The sequence below is a fragment of the Hyaena hyaena genome, unplaced genomic scaffold (genome assembly GCF_003009895.1).
Source record: "Hyaena hyaena isolate Hyena2069 unplaced genomic scaffold, ASM300989v1 scaffold_45, whole genome shotgun sequence".
Lineage (NCBI taxonomy): Eukaryota > Metazoa > Chordata > Mammalia > Carnivora > Hyaenidae > Hyaena > Hyaena hyaena.
The window spans coordinates 3832464-3847554 of record NW_024080677.1 but is presented as its reverse complement, the minus strand read 5'-3'; the positions used below and the strand labels follow the sequence as shown (position 1 = coordinate 3847554).

Below are 15091 nucleotides of genomic sequence, written 5' to 3'. Positions count from 1 at the left end.
TTATTCCACATCAAACTAACCATTTGGTACAAATGACTGGCAAGAAGTAATGTTCTGCCTCTTTCTTCTGTGAACAAAATTTCCACAGCATTTGTTCCCAACGGTGTAATGTACTTCCTGTTGTGATTTGTGAGCTCTTCACACCAACCTGATGTTTCGAGTCAGTTAAAACGTCCCCTTACACCAGGCAGGAGTGATTACACTGTCTGGGATGGGATGAGATGGGTGCCCGGTAGCCTGGGGGTGGGACTCCCCTGGTCTTAGACCCAAGTACTTTCTCCCTTGTTTAGTCATATGGGACTTTGAGCCTCGGAAAATTCAGCCAACACCCTGAGGCCTACTCACCCCAGCACGTTGGTGCTCGAGGGTGAAGTCTCTGTTCTTTCAGAAGTGTAGAAAGTGGCTATTTACAGGAGCAGGTCCTGAGAAGGACCAAGCCCAGAATTCTTCTCCAGGATACACAGCCAGGGAAGATTTCCACATGAATAAAACATAAATTAAACATAGCCAGTGGAGTTTGGCTCCACATCAATCTCCTTGCAAAAATATAAAATAATAACAGAAGGGAAATTGGAGCTGAGGGAAAGAGGAAGGAGATGGTGGAGAATGACTGTGGGTTCCTACTTGGGGCACTGTGAGGCAGGAAGGAACGTTCTGGCTAGTGGAGACCTGGCCTCTGTCCAGGCCTCCATGTCTTCCCCTGTCATGACTCAGCTTTGCACCAGCTTCTTGGGGTCTGGAAGAGACCCTCCAGGCCCCAACGTGTGGCTTTTGCTGAATCTAGGGTCACCGATGGGTCAGGGTTCTTTGACTGTGGCCCCAGGAGGTCCCATAGCTGCCCCTCCCTGTCTCCAGGAAGCACGGAAGAGGCGTGGGTGACCACAGGGCCCACAAGGAAGGGCCTTGCTGGTGGCTCCGTCTGGCGAGCATCCCCCCTGGGTTCCCTTGGGGCCCGTCTGACTCAGCAAGCTCCCAGGAAAGCCTTGCCTCGAAGGGATCCGAAGCCAGGATTGTGAAAGTAGAGCCAAGATGCTGTGATTACAGAGGAACGTTTCAGTCCATCAAAGACACAGGCTTCGAATGCCTCACACTGAGGCTCAGGCTTGTGTGGGATGAGAGTGGATCTGGGCCTTTGTTCCCGCCCTCGGCTGCAGCCAGGCCGGTGGCCCAGGAGGGGGACTGGAGCTGACTCCTGGTCTCCTGAGTCACAGCCATTTCCCTGGCTGAGGTGGTAAAACACACTCCAAGCCAGGTGCAGGGGCTGGGGAGGGGTCTCAGCTCCAGGTGGGTCAGGGTGGCAGGCTCAAGGGCTGGAAGACACCCCCAACAGAGGTAGTTGCTAGGCCTTATTAATCTGGAGCAGCATGGAGGCAGGGCATGGTGCCAGGAAGGCTGTCTGTGGGGTGGGCCTGGTGCGGGATAACAAGGCACAGTCGGGCTTGGGGTGCGTGGTGCCCCGTGGAAGAAAGACGCCCAGGGCTATTGGTGCACCTGGAAACTGGAAAGGGAGGTGTCAACATCCCAGGGGTTACTGTTTGTCATGCTCTGTGACCTTAGGAAAGCTGGTCACCATTCTGGGCCCCTGAGATTTCTCACCTCTTGGCAAAGCTCAGTGAATTCTCCTGAAGAGAAGGGAATGACAATGGGCCCCGTGACTGCCAGAGCTCAAGGGCTCAGGGAGGCCTTGGTACCCCACAGAGGTGGGGCGGCTGCGTTCAGGAAAGTGTGGTGACTCCTGCCACACACACACGTCTACTCTGCAGAAGCTCCCAGCCAGCACAGGTCAGCCCTGACCACAGTGCTCAGAGAGGGAGGAGCCGGGCCCACGTGGGGCAAGCCCTCGGGGAGGCTCCACAGCCCAGCACTCCCAGGGACTGGTTTCCTTCTCAGCAAACACGTGACACCACTGCCTGTGAGCACTGGATCTGCACTCCTCTAGGAGAACCAGGAAAGGAATAGGAGGAGGGACCATCATTCCCAGGAAAGAATGGCCCATTTCTCTTCCCTCCTTCGGGCCAGCTGAAGTAGGTGCTTAAGAGCTGGGGTGCTGGGTTCAGGCTGCAGCAGATTCAAGGTCGGACTCTGAGATACCTTTCTTCCATCTCTTTGAGTCTTGTTGCCTGGTGTGTGACCTAGAGGGATCAAAGGTAACAAGCTCAGAGCTGTTAGTGGGATGATGCACGTATCTTGTTTGTCATAGTCTAGCAAACAGCAATGGCCCAGTAAATACTGGTTATTGTAACTATGGAGCTCTGAGGCAATGTTGCCCAACACATGAAAGAGGCTTCCTAAGTGAATCTTGGCACTGGTAACCACCTCTAGGAGGTTGGTGCCCTGGGGTCTTGATGAGGGGAAAAGAGAGGGGCTGATGCATGAAAATGCTCCAGCTTGGCCTCCCTCCAGCCATCTGGCTTCCGTTGCATCCCAGCCTGACCAACCACGTTGGCTCAGGGGAATGAAGAGATGGCCCTCCAGGCCTGGGAAGATCTCCAGCTGCAGATGGAAGAGGAAGGAAGGAGATTCTAAATCCTTCAGAACCCTTCTTTGAGGAATCATGACACATCAAGACTATGGAGTTGGAAACTGATATTCAGATTTCAATTCCATCATTTGTATCTTGTATAACCTTGAGAAACGGAGATACGCACCCCTAACTTGGGAATAACCGTAGGGATTAACTGAGATCATATATGGTATAGCTCCTAAGAAATGTTTCCTTTTAATTCCCATATTTTATTTATTTTTTAAAGTGTATTTATTTTTTAAAGTTTATTTCTTTTGAGGCAGAAAGAGAGAGAGAGAGATAGAGTGAGCAGGGGAGGGGCAGAGAGAGAAGGGGAGAGAGAGAATCCCAAGCAAGCTCTGGACCATCAGCACAGAGCCTGAATGCAGGGCTAAAACCCACAAACTGTGAGATCATGACCTGAGCTGAAATGAAGAGTCAGCGTTTAACTGACTGAGCCACCCAGGTGACCCTATATATATATATATATATATATATATATATACATTTTTTTTTTTAAATTTCTACACCCCTCCAATGTGGAACTCAAACTCACAACTCTGAGATCAAGACTCACATGCTCAGCTAACCAGGTGCCCCCCCCCCGGAAATGTTTAATAAATTTTAGTTTCCTTTTATTTGCAGGATAGCTCCATGAAATCTCTGTCTCATTCTCTGTTGTGTCTTTGTTTCACTCTGTACAGAATCAATTGCCAAGCTTCTAAAGCAAAGATCCCATTACCTTCTGTGTCAAGCCGTGCTCCACCCAAAATTGCATGGATACACACACACACACACACACACACACACACACACGACACTTTTAACAGGAAATTTACTTCCAGTCAGAGAAAGACAAATACCATATGATTTCACTCATATGTGGAGTTTAAGAAACACGACTGATGAACATGGGGGGAGGGAAGGAAAAATAAGATAAAAACAGAGAAGACAAACCAGAAGAGACTCGTAAAGATAGAGAGCAAACTGAGGGCTGCTGGGGGTTTGGTGGGAGGGGGATGGGCTGAATGGGTGACAGGCATTCAGGATGGCCCTTGTTGAGATGAGTGCTGGGTGTTACATGTGAGTGATGAGTCATTAAGTTCTCCTCTTAAAACCAATTCTACACCATGTGTTAACTAACCTGAACTTAAATAAATAAATTATGCTTTAAAAAATAAAAGAAAAAAGAATAAAGAATAAAAAGGAAATTTACTTCTCATGACCAATCACCTTCCAGCAGGAACGAAGGTCCCGGCCACCCTGACGAGAACTGTGAATTCAACCCTCGTGTCCTCTTTGTCGTCTCCTCCCACCAAGTACCTGAGCCCCCTAATTGCATCCAGAGGCTTTCTTTCTGCCCAGCACTTGGACGAAAGGATGAGTCACTCCTGAGGAGGCTGCAGCTCTGCAGCTCGGTGCCATCCCAGTGGGTCCCCGTGGAAAACAGCTAGGGCCACTGCCAGAGTCACAGGTTATGCCTGTGGGATGGAAGATGGGCTTCAAACCCCAGGGATTACAGTTATTTGAACCTCTTGGTTTACAGTCCTACACGCACGATGCAAAAATCTGCCCCTAGTTCCTATCTCAGGGAGAACCCAGCCACAGCCTCTCAAATCAGTACACAGACAGCCCTGCTTGAGTCAGACCACGCACACCCATCACTCACCCAACAAACAACTTGGGGGAGCGGCTGCTATTGTCAGACACCAGGCAAGGAAGCCACGTCGGCTCTTTCTTGTCTCCCCTCCATCCCAGGGTTACTGCCCAGGCCCAGAACATCACTGTCTTCTGTCCATCCAGGGCAACAATGTCTTAACAGACCACCCGCTAAGCCACTCTCCCTCCAGGAACAGCCCATTCGACTCTGCCAGTCCAGTGTTGCTTCGTGGTGCAGCCTCATTGTTCGGGGACCCTGTTCCTACACACCGTGCTTCAGTGAAACTCCCTTCCTGTGGCTCCCCATTTTTTCTGCCCGGAATGACCATCTGACTTCCTTACCCTTCCCCTACTTGCCCGGTGAACTAGGATTTCCTGAAAGAATTACCTCAAAACTCCTGTCTTCTGGGAGCCTCCCTGAAAACCTGGCCAGAGTGAGTCATGGTGTCCTGTAGGCTGTTGTCCTTTTATCACAGTGCAGTGTAAACAAACCCTGTCCACGTTTGTTTCCCCCCCTGACTCTGAGCAACTCAAGGCCAGAAACTCTGTCTTAGTCATCTTTGTGGACACCATCTCACACTGAGGAAGGGCTCTGCTGGATGTTTGTTTGTATCTTCCCCAAACTCATATGTTGATTCCTAACTTCCAGTGTGGGGGCATTTGGAGGAGGTGATTAGATCAAGAGGGCAGAGTCCTCATGAATGGGATGAGGGCCCTTATAAAAGAGACCCCGGAGAGCTCTGTCACCCCTTCCACAATGAGAAGACACAGAGGAAAGACAGCCATCTGTGAACACGAAGAAGGCTCTCACCAGACACTGTGTATGCAGGTGCCTTCATCTGAGACTTCCCAGTCACCAAGGCTGTGAGAAAGTAAATGTCTGTTGTTTAGAAGCCAATTAGTCTATGATATTCTGTAACAGTAGCCTGAATGAACTAAGACAGGCTTAATGAAGTTTTACAGAATGTATTATTTATATAATGTTATAAAACAAAGCGCTCCAAAACTTGGGGGCCTAAAACAATACAATCATTTATTAGGACTCACAGTATCTGTGGACCAGGAATTTGGGAGTGGCTTGGCTGAGTGGTTCCAACTTGCAGGGGGCGGGGGGTCTCTTAAGAAGTTGTGGTCAAGTTTCCAGACTTGATTTCATCATCTGAAGGCTTGACCGGAGCCAGAGGAGCCACTTATAAGATGATTCATTCACATGGCTTCTAGTTGGGGGCCATGTTGATGGGGAGAGGGGGTCTTAGTTCATTTCCATGAAGCAGTGTTACCAGATATATATAAATATAAATGTGTATATGTATATATATACAACTACATAAATATAAATGTGTATATGTATATATATACATATATATAAATGTTTGTTTTTTATTTTACACGTGCACACGAACTGGGAAAGAGCAGAGAAAGAATCCCACGCAGGTTCTGTGCTATCAGTACAGAGTCTGATGCAGGGTTTGATCCCATCAACTGCAAGATCATGACCTGAGAGGAAATCAAGAGTCAGACACTCAACCGACTGAGCCACCCAGGCACCCAAATTATATTTTTATTTGTTAAATCTGTCTACCCTGACATGAGGGCCTCCCTACAGGATTGCCTAGGAGTCCTCACAACATGGGGGATGACTTCCCCTCGAGTGAGTGCTCTCAAAGCAGAAGCCGCAATACCTTTTGTGACCTAGCTTCAAAAGTCACATGCCGTCACTTTCCCCATAATCTTCTGGTTACATAGGCCAGCCCTGATTCGGTAGGAGGGTAGTACACGAGAGAGTGAATTCCAGGAAATAAGACTGAGTAGAGCCATCTTGGAGGTTGGCTTTCATATGGAGTAGATTCTCCAATGGCTGAATTCTATTCCTAGCCTCTCTATTTATTTTCAGGATGCCAGTTGAAACATCCAGTTCCCCCATCTTTGAAGTGGGAAGCATAGCCAGTCCTGCTGGGTGCTTTTCATAGACCAGATCCTTAAAGATGTGAACCAGCCACTCCTAAATGCCTGCTCTAGTGGAGGGAGGTTGAAGCTTAAGTAATCCCACAACCAAGTAGATGATCTAAAAACCCACAGCTATGTATATTGGAATTGTCAATCTAAATGCGTGCAACGTCCTTCTCAGTGCCTTTATTGCATTAATCCTTCCCTTATTAAAGACTCCCCTTTCTCCTGTCAGAAGCGATCACTCACCAAAGGAGAGCTGGCTGTATTGAAATGTATTACAAAGTATTCAGACAACAGGATGGTCCTCATCAACTTCCAGAAAATTTGATAACCCAGAATGCACTTTACCTCCACAGCACATTCAAACTACAGACTCATCTTTGATCCAACCTCAGGACATTTAGACTTGCCATGGCCTCTCCCTGGAAATTCTCCGTGACACCCACTCCCCAAGAGTCTAGCTATCTCTTCTCATTATTCAGGGCTCTGCTCAAATAGCACCTCCTCCGATAGGCCTTTCCTTACTAGCTTATGTAATATCGACCACCACCCTCCAAATCTGGTCAATTCCTATCCCTTTAACTTTCTTTGTTTTCTTCTTACCACTTGCCATTCTATGAAGTCGCACTTTTCACTGTTTATGTGTGTATGTCTGTTTCTTCCACTTAGAACGTAAGCTCCAAGAGGACAGGAGCTTTGTGTCTTGCTGTGTCCTCAACAAATTGAATGGCTTCTGGTATATATTAGACAATATACATTTGCATAATGAACAAACGAATGAGAGAATGAATGAATCCTAGCAGATATATTGTTTTATAGTAGACTTTTTTCCCTTCAAGTTTATTCATTAATTCACTCATTCATTGAACAAATATATATTATGCACCAGGTTCTATTTTATTTACAGTGTAATCAGAACAGACAAGGTCATATTCATAATCTTTTTTGAGAGGAGTTTCTCATTATAGACTTAATCGCTGCTATTTTGGGTGTATAATTGGCTGTGAGATATCACCCTTAAAATTCCTGGAAGCTCTCCTGTCTAGTTGAGTGGACTTATCAGGAACTACCTTAATTCTATCAGCATCTCATAACTACATCCTTGATTTGATATTACCTTGACATCATGTGTTAATTTGATCATCTTTTCCTCACTCAAGCAGCTAGAGATGAGAAAGTTTTTATTTTTCAAATCAAGTATTACTAGATTCCCTCTAAAGGTGGCCTGGAAACCAGCCAGTTCTCTTTTTGAGTTCATTTCTTCTTGTGGCCTATTATCATATATGGCTAGTAAGAGCCCACTGACACTTTCAGTATTCTGCCTGGAGATCCTTTGGACATGATCAAAATTCCATTTGGTACATTTTCTATCTTCTACATTAGTACAGGCAACTGGCTGTTGGCTGATCAGGATGATCTTGGCTGGCTCAATTTGCTTCTCGACCAACTCCCCTTCAGTCTCCAGCAGGCCAGCCAAGGCCTGTTCTCCTGGCAATCAGAGACCAAAACAAAAACAAAAACAAGAACTTTTAAAATCAGCTCAATGCAACAATTTATCACTACTTCTCATAACTGTGTAGATGGGCCAGAATCACCTGGGCAGTTCTCACCTGGGGCCTCTCATGAGGTTGTAGTCATATGGTGGCTGGAGTTGAAGTCCTCTGAATGCTTGACTGGGCCTCTATCCAAGATGGCGTCTTCACTCACGTGCTCAGAGACTCACCTAGGACAACTGGAAGAATGGGGTCTGCTCAGCCTCATTCCAGTGGCTAGGTTAGTCTTCCACAACAACTCCAGTCTTAGAATAGCTGGAGTTCTTACACAGTAGCTGGCTTCTCCTGGAGTTTGCATTCTAAGAGCTATATATTACCTGAAAAGCTTTAGTAATTACTTATACCTTTACTTCTACACTGCATTTCTCATGTGGCAAGACACTGGCCATGAGTGGAGTGACGGGGCTCTCCTTGCCATCTAAAATGAAGGAACAAGTCTATCCACCGGTGGGTGGCAATTACAGGGTAACCACTCAGGTGCCTCGGAGCGTTGCAGTAGTCTCTGAATTGACTGTGTCTTCTGTACTGATGAGTGTGGGGTTCTGAAGTTGGGACTTCCTATTTTCAGAGTTTCTGGGACATTTGGCCAGCATTCTCATATGACATCAGAACATTTGACATCTTCTGTCTTCCTCTGCTATCAGAACAAATCCACTTGCCTTCTATCTTACCACAATGACACAATATTTCTGTCTTTGCTGGAGTTTCCCTGAAAGTAGAGCCTGTGATGAGAACTTGGGAACATTTATTTGGTAAGTGACCCCAAGAAGTAGAAGGGAGGGAGTGGGGAGAGCGAGACTGGTGAGGAGGAAAAGCTAAGAAGGGGACATTAAGTGAGCCACCACTGTGTGCAACTGTGCTCAGTTCCACCGGGACCTCCAGAGAGTCATAAGAAGTATTTCCTAGAACTGTCCATCCAAAGGATGGATGTTAATCCAGTCAGGCATTTATCCACAAGCTTCTGCCTAGTTGGGGGCTGCCCCTGCAGGGCTAACCATGCACTCAAGCGTAGGCAGAGAGAGCGAGCTGGCCTGGGAGAAGCCTTGGGGCAGAAGGCGGAAGGATTGATCCTGTGTCAAGATGCTGTCAGCTCAAGCAAGTCTGAGCTTGCACAGGACTGTCCTCTGTAGCTGTGGCCGGCAGGTGTGACGCAGGCCACTAGAGGCATCTGGTGCAGTTTCCAGTGACCACTTCTTTCTATTCAGGGGCAAAGGTTTTCATCTCAATTCTTGTTCTTGTAGCCCACAGGAGGCCATTTAGCCAGCTCATCACCAAACACTGAGGAGAGAGCCAGGAAATTCTCATCTTGATTCCACTCAATCACAGTCACTTTCCCCTTTGAGAAGAATAGTGTGTAGGAGTTAATTTTTTCTTTACTTTGAGGTACACACACTGTTTTCGGGAAGGCATTTATTTCTACATCACATTCTTCTCAGAGAAGGGTGCGTGATGTACAAAGAAGGCAAAGGAATAGCCCCACAGGCTCCAGGGAGTGAGATGAAAACTTGCTCGCTTATGGGGGGATCCTTGTTACTTGAACCCCAGCCGGCCTCTGGGGATCCTCTTTACACCCGGGGGTCTAGGGGAATTTACTCTGAAGCTGTCTTCCCATCTCCAGGCATATTCCACCAGCCAAAAGAGCCTACAACCCTCTCCCACTGTTCTCTCAGAATTCTGCCAATTCTTGGGAATTTCTGTTCTCCTAGGTCCACTGCCTCACAGGCTCCCGTGTTGTGGGATGTTTTATAACACATCAATCCCAATGAGAAACTCAAGCTGGCATTTCATTCCAGCAACAAATAATTGTTCACATTCAGCATGTGTGAATTTGGTGAATTTCACTAAAAGCTGGATAGAGCAGATCTCAAGAAGATGGTCTCACCCCACTTCATGCAGAATTCCAACACCTCACTGCTTCCTTCTCTCTCGCCCTTCCATCTTTTATCATCATGAGTAACTTTAAGAATGGCCTGGAAACTCAGAAACTTTCTGCTTCTGCTATGCAACTGTGCTCTCAGCAAACTTGTCCACCAAACACTGAAGTTCAATGGGCTTTCAAAAATGCTTCCCTGTGTACTTATGAAAGCTTTGTTTTGTTCTGTTTTTATTTCTTTATTTTTACTTTTTTATTTTTTGAAGTAGAGAACGTGTGTGCAAGCAGGGGAGGGGAAGAGGGACAGTCTTAATCATGCTCTATGGTCAGCATGGAGCACCACGTGGGGCTTGATCTCACAACCATGATTTCATGACCTGAGCCAAAATCAAGAGGTCTACGCTTAACTGACTGAGCCACCCAGTTCCCTGTTTTATTTTGTTTTTAGAAACAATGATAGTTCCCTAATTAAAAGAAGTTTGGTGCCACCTACTAAGATAATATTATCCTATTCATTTAATTAGTGATGTTCACTGATGTATTATTAGAAATTCTGTGCTACTCTCCGCACTTCCTTACAGGCTTATTTGCCACACTCCCTCCATCCTTTGCCTCCCCATGGCAGGCTTTCCCACCCAAAGTGTGACCTACAGGCTGTGGTATGAGCAGAAGCAACAGAAACCATTAATTAATTAATTATGAGGATTTACTGGAAGAATGCAAGGGTAGCTTATGGAATATAAGAAACTGGGGAAGCCCCTAGCTCCAGGAAGGCTGGGATCAGAGCTGCCCATAGCAGCATAAGTCTAGAGTTTCAGACCTATTTCTTTAAGTGTCTACCATTAATGTGACTCTGCTTGAAAGACTGCGAGTCCATATTTGTCTATGTTTCATATTTCACATTCCCAAGACAGAGACTCTGATGGGATTAGCATAGGTAAAACATCCACTTGTGGATCTATGAAAGATAGTTATGGGCAGAAGAAAGTGAAGGTTTGTGATAGAGACATGGCCTATTTCCACAGTGGGATCAGGGAGGTAACATGGGGAGGGTGAGACTATTGAACTAGAAAGCTCCCCCAACCCTGCCAGAAGGTCTGAGGTAGCCATTCATCGATAGTCTTTCTTGCACTCATATTGGTGGGTCCTCAGTTCTGATATCTCCACCTTGGGGATCCCAGACCTTCAGTCACTTGATATTGATGGAATTGATTTAAAAATTTTTTGAAATGTTTATTTATTTTTGAGAGACGGAGTGTGAGCAGGGAAGGGGCAGACAGAGTGGGAGACACAGAATCTGAAACAAGCTTCAGGCTTCAAGCTGTCAGCACAGAGCCCAATGCAGGGCTCCAACTCACAAGCTGTGAGATCATGACTTGAGCCAAAGTCAGATGCTTAACTGACTGAGCCACCCAGGAGCCCCATGGAATTGACTTTTTAAAGAGTATAAGCTGTGGACTCTGGGGAAATTTTATGCTTTAAGGCTTTGATGCCTGAGAAACATATTCCAACTTTTCCTATCACTGCCAGGGAAGCCATAATATAATTTTGGGGGTTGTATTTCATGGGTCTTGTCATCTTTATCTTCCCTGTGCTGTGAGGCCTGCTGCCCTCAACTTCACAAATGTGATCCTTTTATCTGTTGCATTTCTGATTTTTCTTGACTCTTCTTCCTCCTCTAATCATTTAATGCAGGCAGTCCCCCCTGCCCCCACTTGTATTATCCACCATCCCATCTTTTCTCAGGGTGAGAAAGACATTTTATAAAGAAATTTGGGGATGAAAACCATTTATCTTAAGCTTTGTAGGTATGACTTACACCGTATAGTTTTAAATATTTCCAAACAGAGCCTAGACATCTATTTCTTTAGAATTTTGTATTGTCATGGATTCTTTTAAAATTAAGCATCAGATTGTATGGTTAAATTTAGTGGTTTGAATAAAACAAATTATTTCTGCTTGTAGTGGTAAAGAAAAAAAAGAATAGAAAAGCATGGAGATTCTCAATCGATCAAATAGGTGATTCTAGTCTTGCTTATTTAGACTTTGGATCGTGACACTTCTTCCACCTACTGCAGAGGATCCCAATTGCTGGTTGAACATTATGATGTATGATTAATAATTGTTGGTGACATTTTTCAATTATTTTCTATCTGGTAAGCACTCTAGCGGCCTCTCTGTGTAACGTATTAGCTTTCTTGGGCTGCCATAACAAATGACCACAAACTTGATGGTTTCAAACAATAAAATTCTATTCTCTTCCAGTTCTGGAGGCCAGACGTCCAAAATCAAGGTGTTGACAGGGCCATGATCCCACCGAAGGCTCTAGGGGAGGATCCATCTGGTGGCTCCTGGCCATTCCTTTGCTTGTGACAGCTCAACGCCAACCTCTGACTTCATCTTCATGTGGTCTTCTTTCTGTCTCTCTGCCCTTTCTTCTTCTTAATCAGTCATTGGATTGAGGGTCCACCTTAATCCAGTATGAGCTCATCCTGAGCAATAACTAATTGCATTTGCAAAGACCCTGTTTCCAAATAAGATCACATTGTGAAGTTTTGAATGGACATGAATTTGGGAGGGGGCAGTATACAAGCCACTACACATAAGGATTATTACATAACACTGTTTCCATTTCATCATTGGAAAAGTTGAGATCCAGGAGGGGCAGCCACTTGCCTTGTTACTCTACTGCCCACTGGCAGAGCTAAGTTGTAGCCTCAGATAAGTCTGAGGCCAATTCCATGTTTTTTCTGCTATACCATGCTGCTTCTAGAAAACCAGTCTGCAAACTCAAGCCTAGAAAGTAATAGCATCAATGGTAGTCCAACAATTGGCCCCCAGATCATACCACTGGAGGCAAAAGGTCAGTGGGGTCTGTGAGAATTTGGTTTTCATTTTAGGTATGGAGTTAAGATCTAAGAGAATAATAAGCTCATCACTGTTTCATAAGGGGAAGCAATCCTTTCATGCACTGTAATTCTGTCCAACCACGATGTAACTAGTCAGCCATCACACGAGGGTGGGAATGTCAAGGACTTGAGTGGTCAAGTGATCCTGAGCAGGTCACTTTTCCAGGTCTCTGTAACAGAAGGGCCTAGCATTGGACAATGCTTTCACTGCAGATGTTTCTCAAGTGTATACAACGCACTTGTATAGTCACGGGGAGGTGTTCTTGCCCATATATGTTAATGTTTGCTGGAGTGTGGGCAAGGTAGTACAAAGAATGTACATTGACTTTTCACCTCAAAGTTAATAGTTAACGTAGTCTCCTTGTTTGACTCTGTTGCTTGTTAGCTTTGATCAGAAAGAAAAATTCTGAAACATGGGATGGAACTGTTTGAACATTTACCTTTCTTCACCTACAGTTTATTTTTGTCAAGTTAGGTCAGGATAGCTTTTCAAAAATATGTTTCAAAAATACAATATACCACTATGCTATTTACCATATAAATCTTGGAACAGATGTTAAGTGTTCAAAATAGGAGAATTTTCTTTACAAGCTCGTGCTGTTTTTTAAAGGTTAGAGACATCTATTTGCAGCGATCTAGAAAAATTATTCTTTGTGGGTGGCTCAGTCAAGGTCTGTGGCAGCTCTGTGTGGTGTGAACATCATGAATTTTGGGGTCACAGAGACCTAGGTTCATATTTAAGTTCTGTGACCCACTAGCCATATGACTTTGGGTGAGTCACATAACCTCTGGATCTCATTCCCCTCCCTGACTGCACCTTGAAATAGTCACTTTGTAAAATTATTGTGACTTTCGAAAGGAACATGTGTAAAAATTTGGCATGTAGTAGGAGGTCAATAAATATCACTCACCTTCTTCCTTCCTTAAGTCAGCTGTTCTGTTGGGTCAAGATCTGCCATTTTGAAAATGTGGTTAGCACCTTACAATTAGATTCTCTTCTCTTCCAAGTTTACTAGGGAAATGGAAAAGGCTGATCTATTTTTCTCATTATAATTAGGCCTTGGGGCAATATTCTGGAGGAAACCCAAACAGCATGGAATGTTGCTTCTCCTTTCAGGGAAGTGTCTACGTCCAAATCTGTAAGTTCAATCTGCCATTTTTCCTCACCAGTGGATTTTACCTATTGTGCCCTTGAAACAAAAGGAACACGGTGGACCCGGCAGCAGGCTCACTTGATAAATCATTGTTGGAACTAGAGGGAGTTTTGTTGCAGAAGTGACAAGGGACCACAGCCTGCTTTGGTGCCCAGCCCAGATAAAATGTGGCTGAGATGCAGAATTGCTTACTGTTCAGTGCTGTGGTACATTTCCTGTTGGCTCTGCAAAGAAGTGACAGATGCCCATGATTGTGACCAGGACTTGGTCTGCCAGGGGAGCTTGTGTAGAAGGGACTAGGCTATGGGGGAGATGGGGATGAGGAGGAGTGGCTAAGTTTGCTGGGTGCAAAATCCCAGACAATGATGCCAGGGGCAGGGGAATGGGTCAGATCACCTTGCCCCGCCCAATGCCAAACAAGTAATAATCCTCAGCGGGCTTCCCTCCTTCGTCAACCTTCCTCTGTGGCCCCTAGATGGAGCCATGAGGAGAAATGAGTGCAGGAGACAGCCTGGTAATCATTCAGTGCAACAAGGCAGAGCGGTGGCCATTCCTGCCCCTGGAAGGAAGATCATGGTTCAGAACAGGGTCCCTGGAACCCAGCAGCCTGGGTTCAAATCCTGCTTGAGCCACTCCCTGTTGTGTTACCTGGGGCAGTTATCTTACCTCACTGAGCCTCAGTGGCCTCCATCTGATGATAATAGAACCTACATGGTGGGGTTTTCAGAGGATTAAAAGAATATTTTTAAGTGGTTGGCACATCTCAGCACTTTGTTGTTAAATTTCATATAATCCTTAAGGAATCCTTTTCCATTATGGGATGAGACACCCCCTTTTTCAATCTGAAAGTTAAAGCACTGAATACATACGCAAAGCTTTACTGATTTATAAGCATATATTTATGAGAAGTCTTACAGAATGTGAAAACATCAAACATGTTTGTATGTAACAGACCACCTTTTACAGAGAGAATCCACATGTCTGATATGAGCACAGTATCTTTTTTTTTTTGCCACTGATTCTTCCTAGCAAAGTCTTACAGGGCTCTTTCTATCTTGGGAAGAGCTGGAAGCAACCCCAAATCTTCAGTAAACCTCCTTAGTTGTAAGAGCAGTGTAAGAAGGAACTGGGTGCGATGAATCTTGGGAACAAATCGAAAGACTTCTTGAAGTAGAGCGAGCCAGCTGGGGTAGAAACAAGTGCTTCCCCAGCCTAGCTCTCTGTGTTAAGTCTGCTGTTTTCACTCTATGCATCCTGGATCCCACACCACCATGCAACACACCCTGAGCATGTATATGTGTGTGTGCGTGTACGAGCATGCACATATGCTTCCGAGCACACACACACACACACACACACACACACACACACACATGCATGCACCTGGGTACAGGCATGCCAGGATTATCCTACTGAACTCCCCTCGCTCTGATGCAATGACCCTGCTTCTGACTGGATCTAAACAGGACCCAGTAATGCCATTTGCTCAG

General features: G+C 45.5%; 1 long non-coding RNA gene across 1 annotated transcript in view; it reads right to left on the bottom strand.

Annotated features, from left to right (window-relative positions):
- Positions 1-7012: 7012 nt before the first annotated feature.
- LOC120230682 overlaps positions 7013-15091 on the bottom strand; it is a 28269-nt gene continuing 20190 nt past the window's right edge. Inside the window, exons 2-3 of the long non-coding RNA XR_005528114.1 lie at positions 7723-7844; positions 7013-7600 (exon numbers count right to left, since the gene is read on the bottom strand). This is a non-coding gene — a long non-coding RNA (uncharacterized LOC120230682). The remainder of the gene's footprint in view (positions 7601-7722; positions 7845-15091) is intronic.